This window comes from Anomaloglossus baeobatrachus (genome assembly GCF_048569485.1).
Source record: "Anomaloglossus baeobatrachus isolate aAnoBae1 chromosome 5 unlocalized genomic scaffold, aAnoBae1.hap1 SUPER_5_unloc_2, whole genome shotgun sequence".
NCBI classification, from domain to species: Eukaryota; Metazoa; Chordata; class Amphibia; order Anura; family Aromobatidae; genus Anomaloglossus; species Anomaloglossus baeobatrachus.
This window is the reverse complement of record NW_027441795.1, coordinates 1,102,456-1,115,915: the sequence shown is the minus strand read 5'-3', so window position 1 is coordinate 1,115,915 and position 13,460 is coordinate 1,102,456. Positions and strand designations below refer to the sequence as shown.

At 46.7% G+C, this 13,460-nt stretch overlaps 1 pseudogene; it reads left to right on the top strand.

Annotated features, from left to right (window-relative positions):
* The window catches only part of LOC142258962 (uncharacterized), a 95,980-nt pseudogene that overhangs the window by 50,237 nt on the left and 32,283 nt on the right, over positions 1–13,460 (top strand).

Sequence of the window (13,460 nt, the reverse complement as noted above, 5' to 3'; positions counted from 1 at the left end):
ATGACTGAAAGCCGGACACTATTATATTATATATTTATGACCACATGTAAATATTTCTTAGCTATTTTGTAACACTTATTATTTTGTATATGTGGCTGTTTTCTTTACCTGATTGGAGCTAATAAGATTTGGATTGACAGTGGTATCTTCCTATATTTCACACATTTGGGGGGTAGCGGGCTAGTTCTGTATTTAAGTATTTGTTATTTTCATCTTACTTCCTTTATAACTGGGGCTGATATAATGAATCAGCAGTGGAGATGAGCGTTGTTTGAGGTTCGCCAATTTCATGTTCGAGTGATTTTGGGGGTGCTCGAGATCGAACTCGAACGCTCGACAGCTCGAGTTACGTTCAATAACGGTTCGATCAGCAAAAAGCCTAGCTAGTTACTAGCTGGCTTTTCACTTTAATAGTGTGAGTCACTCTGTGATTCACACTATTATCAAATTTTAGCGTATAGTGTGCGGGGGGGACGCGTTTAGATCTGTGCTGCTGGGAGAATGGCGATCGCCATTTTTTTTTTTTCCTAAGCGTGCGTGCAGTGGGGCGGCCCAGCATGTCAGCCAATCCCAGACACACACACAGCTAAGTGGACTTTTTGCCAGACAAGCAAGGGCATGTGTCATAGGTTGTGAATGTCACATGTCCTTGCATTATAAATACGGCCATTTTCCCTCACGGCGCCATTATCTGCCTTCTGCGTGTGGGTGACAGTCACCGCTCACGCAGCTCCTGTCGCCGCTTCTGCAGTGTACGCTACACACACAGCGCTGTACAGATTAGGGACAGAAGTTTATTTCAGCCCTTTTCAGGGATGATTTCCTGGGGCTCAGAGCCATAGCTGACTGGCAGGTCCGTGGAAATGCTGTATACAGCTTTAGATAGCATCTGTGTACCTAAGCTCAGGGAATTCCTTGCTGCATTTCATCATTAGGAGGGATAGAAAGTGAGGCTTCCTTTCCTGTCCACTGACCCACAGAACCCAGCCACTGTACCCACCTGCCCACTTTTGCCACGCTATTTTTATAGCAAACAGTGCTGAAACTTAGTGGCATTCAAAAAGTGGCTGCTATACTCCATTGTTGTCCCACTGATGCCAAGCAAATTCCAGCACCTCTGCATTCTACCCTCCTGCCCATGTTTGCTACGCTATTATAATAGCAAAAAGTGCTGAAACTTAGTGGCATCCACAAAGTGTCTGCTATACTAATTTAGTGTCCCACTTGTGCCAAGCAAGTCCCACCACCTCTGCATTCTACGCTCATGCACATTTTGCTACGCTATTTTTATAGCCAACAGTGCTGAAAATTAGTGGCATCTGCAAAGTGTCTCCTATACTAAATTAGTGTCCCACTGGTGCCAAGCAAGTTCCACCACCTCTGCATTTTACCCTCATGCACATTTTGCTACGCTATTTTTATAGCCAATAGTGCTGAAATTAGTGGCATCCGCAAAGTGTCTCCTATACTAAATTAGTTTCCCACTGGTGCCAAGCAAGTTCCACCACCTCTGCATTCTACCCTCCTGCGCATTTTGCTACACAATTTTTATAGCAAACAGTGCTGAAACTTAGTGGCATCCAAACAGTGTCTGCTATACTAAATTAGTGTCCCACTGGTGCCAAGCAAGTTCCACCACCTCTGCATTCTACCCTCATGCACATTTGCTACGCTATTTTAATAGCAAGCAGTGCTGCCAGTTTTAGGGCCATAGTTGCATTGTCAGGGATAGTCAGTGTTGGTTCTTCAGCTGTCAATAAAGCTAGACCACCTCTGCAATCTACACCACCTCTCAATTTTTGCTACCACATTTTAAGTGGCTAATCTTGTTGCTATCAAAATGAGTGGCAAAAGGACAGATGCTGGTGGAAAGGGGAACAGGCGTGTTGGAAAAGGAAAAAAAGTTTGTGTCCGTGGGGAAGGTGGCAAAGCTACATTAACATCTGCTGAAGATAGGCCATCTACCAGCAAAAGTAAGATGTCTACTACTTTCTGTGGACAATCCGATGTGCTCCCTTTTTTACGGACCCGAACAACTGCAACAAAGGTAGATGATGCACAAAAAAAGAACATGCTTGAATGGATCTCAAGTGCCCTCTCTTCCACCTCAACTATCACATCAATAAAAAAAAATAGTCCTCTGAGTTGTCATCCCAATCACACTTGCTTTCTCCCAGCTCTCAAGTCTCCACCCTCCCTGTACAGTATGGTGTAACTGAGATGGCTGAGTCTGCAGAGCTATTCAGTCACACTATAGCCTGGGAATCAGAGGTCTGCTCCCAAGCTACAGTGAGTACAGACCAGGAAATGTTCTACAGTGATGCCCAGAAGCTTTGTGACTCAGATTCAGGCCCTGATGACCAAGTTTCTGAGCATAATGTAGACCCTTATTCACAAACTGTAACACCTGTTGGTGGAGACAATGAGGAACATACTGATGACGATGAGACGCAGATACCAGATTGGGATGACAACTTAAATATTCGGTCAGGGCAGGAAGAGGCTAGGTCTGAGGGCGAGGGGAGTGCAAACAGAACGCTTGATGATGAAGTTCTAGATCCCACTTACTGTCAACCCACAGTCAGGCACTTGAGGAGGTCAACAGAGGCGGTGGAGGAGGATGCAACTGACGACAAAGTTATCTTGCGCCTTCCTGGACAGAGTCAAAGTACTGGTAGCACATCTACAACTGCATCCTCAGCCACCACTCTGCCTCTGAGCACAAGTCGGGGTGGCTCTGCAGGTCGCATGTCCTCTAAGCCTTGCCTAGCCTGATCCTTTTTTGACCTTGCAAAGGATCTCCCAAATCATGTGATCTGTAAAATTTGTCGGGAATCTATACGTAGAGGCAAAAAGCTCACCTGTTTGACAACTTCTTCCATGAATCGTCACATGAATACCAAGCATAATTCCCAGTGGGAAGCTCACTGTGCTGCAATGCGGCGTAGCGTAGCGGGCCAACCACCGCCTGCCCCTTCCAGTGCATTTGTGCACTCTTCATCTTCTATGACTGTGGGGACAGCTGTCACACCTGGTTTTCCACGCACTCCTTCCACCACTGTAACCGCAACAGGCAGTTTGCTTGGTAGGTCGTCAGTTGGTTTGGAAGGGTAAACAAGTGCGGGTGTACAGCTCTCTCAGACATCGATAGCTCCAACTTTGGATGAAGGCAACATCATGTCTCCACCTGCACTTTCCTCACAAACCTGCATTTTTCCAGGGACACACTACTCACCACCGTCTCCACTTAGCAGCGAGATCTCTGTCCCTCAGATGTGGACAAATAAAAGGCCATTTCTTCCAACCCATGACAAAGCTAAGAGGTTGACTTTATCCCTCTGTAAGCTCTTGGCTACCGAAATGCTGCCTTTCCGCCTGGTGAACACAGAGGATTTTCGAGACCTTATGTCCGTCGCTGTGCCCCAGTACCAGATGCCCAGTCGACACTACTTGTCTAAGAAAGGTGTGCCTGCGCTACACCAGCATGTCGCACACAACATCACCGCTTCCTTGAGAAACTCTGTGTGTGAACGGATGCATTTCACCACCGATACTTGGACCAGTAAGCATGGACAGGGGCATTACATGTCGCTGACTGGGCACTGGGTAACTATGGTGATAGATGGAGAAGGGTCTGCTGAACAAGTCTTGCCGTCCCCACGACTTGTGCGTCAATCCTCTGTATGTAGAAGTTCCTCCAACGCTTCTGCCTCCTCAACCTCGTCTGGGTCCTCCACCTCCGCCCCAAGCCTGCCCGGTCAGGCCACCAGCGTTATAACTGCGCAGAAGGAATCACGCACACCTCCTTACTATGCTGGCAGCAGAGCGCAACGGCATCAGGCGGTCTTTAGCTTGAAATGTCTTGGAAATAAGAGTCACACAGCGGCTGAGTTCTGGGCAGCTCTGCGGTCCGAGTTTCGTAAATGGTTGTCTCCACTCAACCTGCAGCCAGGTAAGGCCGTGTGCGACAATGCTGCAAACCTGGGTGCGGCCCTTCGCCTGGGCAAGGTGACACACGTGCCTTGTATGGCTCACGTGTTGAACCTTGTTGTCCAGCAATTTTTAACACACTATCCTGGCCTAGATGGCCTTCTGCACAGGGCACGAAAACTGTCTGCTCACTTCCGCCGTTCAACCGTCGCAGCTGACCGACTTGCATCACTCCAGAAGTCTTTCGGCCTGCCAGTTCATCGCCTGAAATGTGATGTGGCGACACGCTGGAATTTGACTCTCCACATGTTACAGCGACTGTGGCAGCACCGCCGAGCACTGGTGCAATACGTCATGACATATAGCCTGGGCCAACGAGATGCAGAGGTGAGGAAGATCACCCTGATGGAGTGGTCTCAGATCAAGGACCTATGCACGCTTCTGCACAGTTTCAACATGGTGACGAATATGTTTAGCGCTGACAATGCCTTTATCAGCATGACAATTCCAGTCATTTACATGCTAGAGCACACGCTAAACACTATTCGGAGTCAGGGGGTGGGACAACAGGAAGGGGAGGAAGTACAGGAGGATTCATATGCGCAAGGGATAACAACATCACCAAGGTCCAGACGTTCATCATCACCAAGGCGGCAGGCATGGGAAGATGGGGGAGAGGGATTAACAAGGGCGCATGGTAGCAGGCAATATGTTGAGGAAGGTGCAGGAGAACATGAAGAAATGGAGGACGAACTGTCCATGGACATGGAAGACTCAGCAGATGAGGGAGACCTTGGTCAAATTTCAGTTGAAAGAGGTTGGGGGGAGATGTCAGAGGAAGAAAGAACGGATAGCACCTCTATGCCACAAACACAGCGCAGACTTGATCCGCATGGATGCGCAAGACACATGAGCGCCTTCTTGCTGCACTACCTACAACATGACCCTCGGATTGTCAAAATTAGAAGTGATGATGACTACTGGGTTGCCATACTATTAGATCCCCGGTACAAGTCCAAATTTGGTGAAATAATTCCAGCCATAGAAAGGGACGCACGTATGCAGGAGTATCAGCAGAAGCTGTTACTCAATCTTAGCTCGGCTTTTCCACCAAACACCAGTGGTGCACGGCGTGAATCTCCCAGTTGTCACTTGACAAACATGGGACTGTCTCGTCATCAACAATCAAACCGTGCCAGCAGCACCGTATCTGTTGCTGGTAACAGCAATTTTATTGAATCGTTTCATAATTTTTTTAGACCATCCTTTGCAAGGCCAACAGAGACAAGAAGTCTGACACATAGTCAATGGCTGCAGAGGATGATACAGGAGTATCTCCAAATGAACATCGATGCCATGACTTTGCAACTGGAGCCTTGCTCATTTTGGGCTTCAAATCTTGAAAAATGGCCTGAGCTCTCCACTTACGCCTTGGAGATCTTGTCATGTCCAGCTGCCAGCGTTGTCTCAGAACGTGTCTTCAGTGCTGCTGGGTGTGTGCCGACAGATAAGCGCACACGTCTGTCCAGTGACAATGTGGACAGACTAACGTTCATCAAGATGAACAAGTCATGGATCCGCAAGGACTTTACTACCCCTGTGTCATCCTGGGGAGAGTAAAGGCTTGTGGATTTGGAATGTGCTTGATGCAAATGTACCTGTCAAGTTTGCAACTGGGGCACAAGTTATGCCACTAAAGGGGTGTCTGTGTGGCCCAATTTTTGGAAAAAAGGGAGACTCTGCTTGGAGTAACCTTTGCTGTGTTTTTAAAAACGAGCCAAGATGAACAAGTCATGGTTCAGCAAAGACTTTGCTACCTAGGCCGGTGTCATCCTGGGGACAGCTAAGGCTGGCGTATTTTTGAATGTGCTTGATGCAAATCGACCTGTGAAGTGTACAACTGGGGCATAAGTGCTGCCACTGAAGGGCTGTCTGTGGGGCCCAATTTTTGGAATTAAAGGAAACTGTGCTTGGAGTCCGCTTGCTTGCATTGCTTTTAAAAATGATCCAAGATGAACAGATCTAGGATCTGCAAAGACTTTGCTACCTACCCCCAATATCAGTCAGCAGCCGCCCAGAATGGCCGCATCCATTAGATGCGGCTGTTCTGGGACAGTACCCGGCTCTTCCCGATTTGCCCTGGTGCGTTGGCAAATCGGGGTAATAAGGAGTTATTGGCAGCCAATAGCTGCCAATAAGTCCTAGATTAATCATGTCAGGCGTCTCCCCGAGATACCTTCCATGATTAATCAGTAAATAAACACACACAACTGAAAAATCCTTTATTAGAAATAAAAAACACTAACAAATTCCCTCGTTCTCCCATTTAATAAGCCCGACATAGCCCTCCATGTCCGGCGTAATCCAGGATGGTCCAGCGTCGCTTCCACCTCTGCTGCATGGAGGTGACCGGAGCAGCAGCAGACACCGCCGCTCCTGTCAGCTACACGCAGCAAATGAAGACAGCCGCGCGATCAGCTGATGATGTCACTGAGGTTACCTGCGGCCACCGCTGAATCCAGCGGTGGCCGCGAGTAACCTCAGTGACAGCTCATCTGATCGCGCGGCTCACCTCATTTGGTGGCTCTGGCAGCTGAAAACATCGATTTTCCCCTCTTGCTGCCGCCGCTGATAGACCCGTCCTCCACGTGTTCCCCGAAGTACCGTGTCCCCAGCGTGCACGCACAGGGGAGATGATGGACCCCTCTCGCTGCCGCCGCTGATAGTCCCGTCCTCCACATCATCTTCCCTGTGCATGCACGCTGGGGACAGTGGTACTTCAGGGAACACGTGGAGGACGGGACTATCAGTGGAAATTTTGGAAATATTCTTACCAATTCAATCAGCTTCCTTACATTAATCTGCATACGTTGATACCAGGTCATGTCTTGTGCTGCACTCCAAAGTACTGCTTTTACACTATTTAGCATGGAACAATGGGGTTTCCACTTGCCTGTTACCTCACTTCCTGACAAATCACCTGCTTTTTTGGTACCAAAAATGCAGGTAAAATGCACCACTTTTGATAGCATGCATTTTTCCTGCGTTTTTGATGCCCTCATTGATTTCAATGGGTGACAAATGTTGACAAAAACGCAGGAAGAATGAACATGCTGCATTTTTTTTGTCACAAACTTTTGACAAAAAAAACGCTGACAAATAAACTGCAGTGTGCGCATGACAAATCTGACTTCTCATAGACTTTGCTGGGAAGTCAAATGTCAGAAAGTTCTGCTGACAAAACTGCAGCCAAAAAAGCAGCAAAAAAGCAGCAAAAAAAGCAGCGTGCGCATGTAGCCTAAGGCTGGCGTATTTTGGAATGTGCTTGATGCAAATGTACCTGTCAAGTTTGCAACTGGGGCACAAGTGATGCCACTGAAGTGGTGTCTGTGGGGCCCAATTTTTGGAAAAAAGGTGCGACTCTGCTTGGAGTCCCCCCTGCTGTGTTTTTAAAAACGAGCCAAGATGAACAAGTCATGGTTCAGCAAAGACTTTGCTACCTAGGCCGGTGTCATCCTGGGGACAGCTAAGGCTGGCGTATTTTTGAATGTGCTTGATGCAAATCGACCTGTGAAGTTTACAACTGGGGCACAAGTGCTGCCACTGAAGGGCTGTCTGTGGGGCCCAATTTTTGGAAATGAAGGAAACTGTGCTTGGAGTCCGTTTGCTTGCATTGCTTTTAAAAATGATCCAAGATGAACAGATCTGGGTTCAGCAAAGACTTTGCTACCTACCCCGGTGTCATCCTGGGGACAGCTAAGGCTGGCGTATTTTGGAATGTGCTTGATGCAAATGTACCTGTCAAGTTTGCAAATGGGGCACAAGTGCTGCCACTGAAGTGGTGTCTGTGGGACCCAATTTTTGGAAAAAAGGGAGACTCCGCTTGGAGTAAAGCTGGGTTCACACATAGCGACAGCGACAATGACATTGCTGTTACGTCACCATTTTCTGTGACGTAACAGCGACCTTGTAAGTCGCTGTTATGATCGCTGCTTAGCTGTCAAACACAGCGACGCAGCAGCGATCATAACGTCGCTACATGTGCAGAGAGCAGGGAGCCGCGCACACTGCTTAGTGCTGGCTCCTTGCTCTCCTAGCTACAGTACACATAGGGTTAATTACCCGATGCGTACTGCAGCTACATGTGCACAGAGCAGGAGCCGGCACTAGCAGCAAGAGCGGCGGAGGCTGGTAACGAAGGTAAATATCGGGTAACCAGGGAAAGGTCTTCCCTTGGTTACCCGATGTTTACAGTGGTTACAGCTTTCCGCAGCTGCCAGACGCCGGCTCCTGCTCCCTGCTCGCTTCATTTCGTCGCTCTCTTGCTGTCACACACAGCGATGTGTGCTTCACAGCGGGAGAGCGACGACGAAAAAATGAAGCAGGACATTCAGCAATGAGCAACGACCTCACAGCAGGGGCCAGCTCGTTGCTGGATGTCACACACAGCGACAGCGACGGGACATCGCTGCAACGTCACAGAAAATGGTGACGTAGCAGCGACGTCGTTGTCGTCGTCGCTGTGTGTGACACCACCTTTACCCTTGCTGTGTTTTTAAAAACGAGCCAAGATGAACAAGTCATGGTTCAGCAAAGACTTTGCTACTTAGGCCTGTGTCATCCTGGGGACAGCTAAGGCTGGCGTATTTTTGAATGTGCTTGATGCAAATCTACCTGTTTAGTGTACAACAGGGGCACAAGTGCTGCCACTGAAGGGGTGTCTGTGTGGCCCAATTTTTGGAATAATATTAGACTCTGCTTGGAGTCCGCTTGCTGTGTTTTACATGATTTTAGAAGGGCATGCCATGCCTATATCTGTGCCTCGTCCTCTTTTTCCTTGTCCAGCTGTTTTGTTTTCGCAGGAGTATATGTCCTTGTCAGTTTCCCATGTGTTTGTGTTTTCTTGGGAGTTGTTTGTCACCTTTTGGACACCTTTGAGGGTGTTTTCCAGGTGTTTTTAGGTGTTTGTTATTGCCTCCCATTGTTTCCTAAGAGGTTCGAGAGGTTCGTCGAACGGTTCGTTGAACGGTTCGTCGAACGGGGCACCGCTCGACAAACCGAACCAAACTCGAACTCTAGGGGGGTGGCTCATCTCTACTCAGCAGTTACCACATAACCTCTGTGTATGGGGGAGAAGGCACCATCAGCTTTTTCTACCCTGTTTCCATGAAACCCTGAAAATAAGCCCTAGTAGGATTTTGGGGGCTTTTTTGAGTATACTTAAAATATAGGCCCTTGTTCTGTCCTCCCTACAGGGGCGCTGAGGTGTGTGAAGCTTGACAGGCAGGTAAACCTTTATCTACCATAGGTTAATAAGGAGACTGTTTCTTGAAGTCTGTTTTTATTAAGCATTGCTAAATGTGTTTGGTGAAACTAGAACCTGAACTTGACATAAACTTAATTTGAAGTCATTAATTGGGCAGATCGCGTCTCCACCCACATGCAGCACATTTCATGTAGAAATTTGTTTCCTACTCAAATGATATCTTACCTCCATTATTATCTGCAGTATTTTACATATCGGCCAATATCCTTTCCATTTAGGTCCTTATAATATCGGATCCTCTCAGTGGAGATCTTCTATATAAGAGTATTCTCCTGATTGCCCCGTGAAGGATGGATATGGAGAAGAACAAGATGGCAGAGAGGATATTACACATCACCCTAGAGATCCTCTTCCGGCTTACTGGAGAGGTGAGAGATTCTGATGACGTCACATTACATCATTCTTATCTATGGGAATAACAGATGGACAGAACTGGAGAGGTGAGGACTTTGGAAATGTCTGTAGTGAGATTTATTACTGTGTCTCTCTATAACCAGGATTACACAGTAGTGAAGAAGACCTCTAGTGAGCGATGTCAGGCCCCTGTGTCTGAAGGATGGCAAAGACCCCTGAGCCCAATCACAGGGCCTCCACCTCACCCCCCGATACATGAGGACATCAATGACCAGAAGATCCTAGAACTCACCTACAAGATGATTGAGCTGCTGACTGGAGAGGTGACACTGCTGGGAATGCTGGGACATTATACAGTAACGCTATGAAGGGATCGGGGGTGACGGTATCATTGTATGTGTCAGGTTCCTATAAGGTGTCAGGACGTCACTGTCTATTTCTCCATGGAGGAGTGGGAGTATTTAGAAGGACACAAAGATCTGTACAAGGACGTCATGATGGAGGTTCCCCAGACCCTCACATCACCAGGTAATAGACAGGACTAAATACACACGGCCTATAATTATCTGTATGTAAGGAATTAATTCAGTCCCTGTATGTGTCTCCTCCAGTTCTATCCAGTAAGAGGACAACACCAGAGAGATGTCCCCGTCCTCTTCTCCCACAGGACTCTAACCAAGAAGATCCCGATGTTCCTCAGGATGTGTTTCCTCCAGCTCTATCCTGTAAGAGATGTACTCATGTACTTTCTGCACTAATTTTGTATTTACAGTGCCTACAAGTAGTATTCAACCCCCTGCAGATTTAGCAGGTTTGATAAGATGCAAATAAGTTAGAGCCTGCAAACTTCAAACAAGAGCAGGATTTATTAACAGATGCATAAATCTTACAAACCAACAAGTTATGTTGCTCAGTTAAATTTTAATAAATTTTCAACATAAAAGTGTAGGTCAATTATTATTCAACCCCTAGGTTTAATATTTTGTGGAATAACCCTTCTTTGCAATTACAGCTAATAATCGTCTTTTATAAGACCTGATCAGCCGGCACAGGTCTCTGGAGTTATCTTGGCCCACTCCTCCATGCAGATCTTTTCCAAGTTATCTAGGTTCTTTGGGTGTCTTATGTGGACTTTAATCTTGAGCTCCTTCCACAAGTTTTCAATTGGGTTAAGGTCAGGAGACTGACTAGGCCACTGCAACACCTTGATTTTTTTCCCTCTTGAACTAGGCCTTGGTTTTCTTGGCTGTGTGCTTTGGGTCGTTGTCTTGTTGGAAGATGAAATGACGACCCATCTTAAGATCCTTGATGGAGGAGCGGAGGTTCTTGGCCAAAATCTTCAGGTAGGCCGTGCTATCCATCTTCCCATGGATGCGGACCAGATGGCCAGGCCCCTTGGCTGAGAAACAGCCCCACAGCATGATGCTGCCACCACCATGCTTGACTGTAGGGATGGTATTCTTGGGGTCGTATGCAGTGCCATCCAGTCTCCAAACGTCACGTGTGTGGTTGGCACCAAAGATCTCGATCTTGGTCTCATCAGACCAGAGAACCTTGAACCAGTCTGTCTCAGAGTCCTCCAAGTGATCATGAGCAAACTGTAGACGAGCCTTGACATGATGCTTTGAAAGTAAAGGTACCTTATGGGCTCGTCTGGAACGGAGACCATTGCGGTGGAGTACGTTACTTATGGTATTGACTGAAACCAATGTCCCCACTGCCATGAGATCTTCCCGGAGCTCCTTCCTTGTTGTCCTTGGGTTAGCCTTGACTCTTCGGACAAGCCTTGCCTCAGCATGGGTGGAAACTTTCAAAGGCTGTCCAGGCCGTGGAAGGCTAACAGTAGTTCCATAAGCCTTCCACTTCCGGATGATGCTCCCAACAGTGGAGACAGGTAGGCCCAACTCCTTGGAAAGGGTTTTGTACCCCTTGCCAGCCTTGTGACCCTCCACGATCTTGTCTCTGATGGCCTTGGAATGCTCCTTAGTCTTTCCCATGTTGACCAAGTATGAGTGCTGTTCACAAGTTTGGGGAGGGTCTTAATTAGTCAGAAAAGGCTGGAAAAAGAGATAATTAATCCAAACATGTGAAGCTCATTGTTCTTTGTGCCTGAAATACTTCTTAATACTTTAGGGGAACCAAACAGAATTCTTGTGGTTTGAGGGGTTGAATAATAAATGACCCTCTGAATAAACTTTTCACAATTTAAAAAAAATAAATAAAAAAAGAAATAACATTCATTTTTGCTGCAGTGCAATTCACACTTCCAGGCTGATCTACAGTCCAAATGTCACAATGCCAAGTTAATTCCGAATGTGTAAACCTGCTAAATCTGCAGGGGGTTGAATACTACTTGTAGGCACTGTACATTTTTAGACTTTCTGCTCTGTGTTTTTCAACTGTATTTTCTTTGCTTCTGCTTACTCTGCTGTTTGTTTCTAGTCCCTTCTCTATGTTGTTATGAAGGCAAATCAAAGACCTGCAGAGGGTTCGTGAATACCCTTTTTCCCTGAAAATAAGACCTACCCCAAAAATAAGCCCTAGCGTGAATTTGCAGGATTTGTGGAGAATACTTGAAAAATAAGCCCTAGTCCAAAAATAAGCCCTAGTTACAGTCAAGGCCAACAATTTTTCAGGAACTCCACTGTCTTAGGAACCCCATCAGTGTTATTCTGAGACCTCTGATTCCTTCAAACTCATGTGACATGATGTAGCGAAAAGTCTCCTAATTGCAGGAGTCTAAAGAACTGAAAAGAAGACTGGCTGGCATGCAGGACTGGTGTTTAATTGAAAGGGAGAGCAAACTGGGCAATTTCACAGGGCTCCCATTTTCCTAGGGGCCCCAGTGTTTATATGCCGATTATAGGACTGCTTAAAAACCTTTTTGACATCACGTCATGTGAACAAAGGTCTTAATTGCAGGAGTCTAAAGGTGAAGAGGAGACAGGCTGGTGTGTGTGTGTTCACGCCAATATTAATCAGCTTTGCCAAAATGAGCAAAGCTCAGCCAGAACAAGGGTGTGATGCCACCGTTTCTCTAATTCATACCAAACTGTGACATTCCCTATGCCAAAAATCTCACTCCAGTCCCTAACTTAATTTTTCAGTGTACATCGTCACAATTGTTGTCCCGGACAACCCCGTTATATATCTGGCATCTGTCTGTAACTATTTTATTTTCGGAAAAAAAATCTCTTTGAAAATGTCTATGTTGTGGATCAATGTTGCAAGGAGATTTCTGCAGGTTTTGCCAACTGTCATGGCGGCGTCAGGATCTATGGAAATTATAGATTCTTGTACGTTGCATGTTAACTTCTCTGATGTCTGTGAGCAGCGCAGGGAGACGCAGGCGTCGAACCACAAACTTGGGCAGGCTAACAAGAGTTATTCTCTGCAGGGCTGCTTGTTAATGTCTGTGATCACATGCTTTAGAGGAGAAAGTATTATTTGCTCTCCTCCTGTATATGCTGGCTGGACTATTTCATTAATGCCAGCCATAGCTTACCTATACTAGTCTGGTGAGGTGTTGTTGTGCATTATTAGTGTGAGCTGTTGTGGCGTTAACCTTGTTGTCTTTTTGTTGCTTTTCTCCTTAGTCTTTCACTGTTTATTTCTGTGAGTTTCATCAATGTGTTTCATCTCTCTTAATCTGTATTTCCCGTCTGTCTTATTCTGTGTTTCCATTATATTCCTGCCCCTTCCTTCCCCGGGGGATTACAGATTAGATCTCATCAGCAGAATAGTAAGGCACGAGCCTCCAGCATCTCCATCTTCAGGGATAATCCACTGGTTAGGAATAGCTTTGGGTCCCCTAGCGTGAGAGACAGTATTGGAGCCCCCTTTCCCTCAT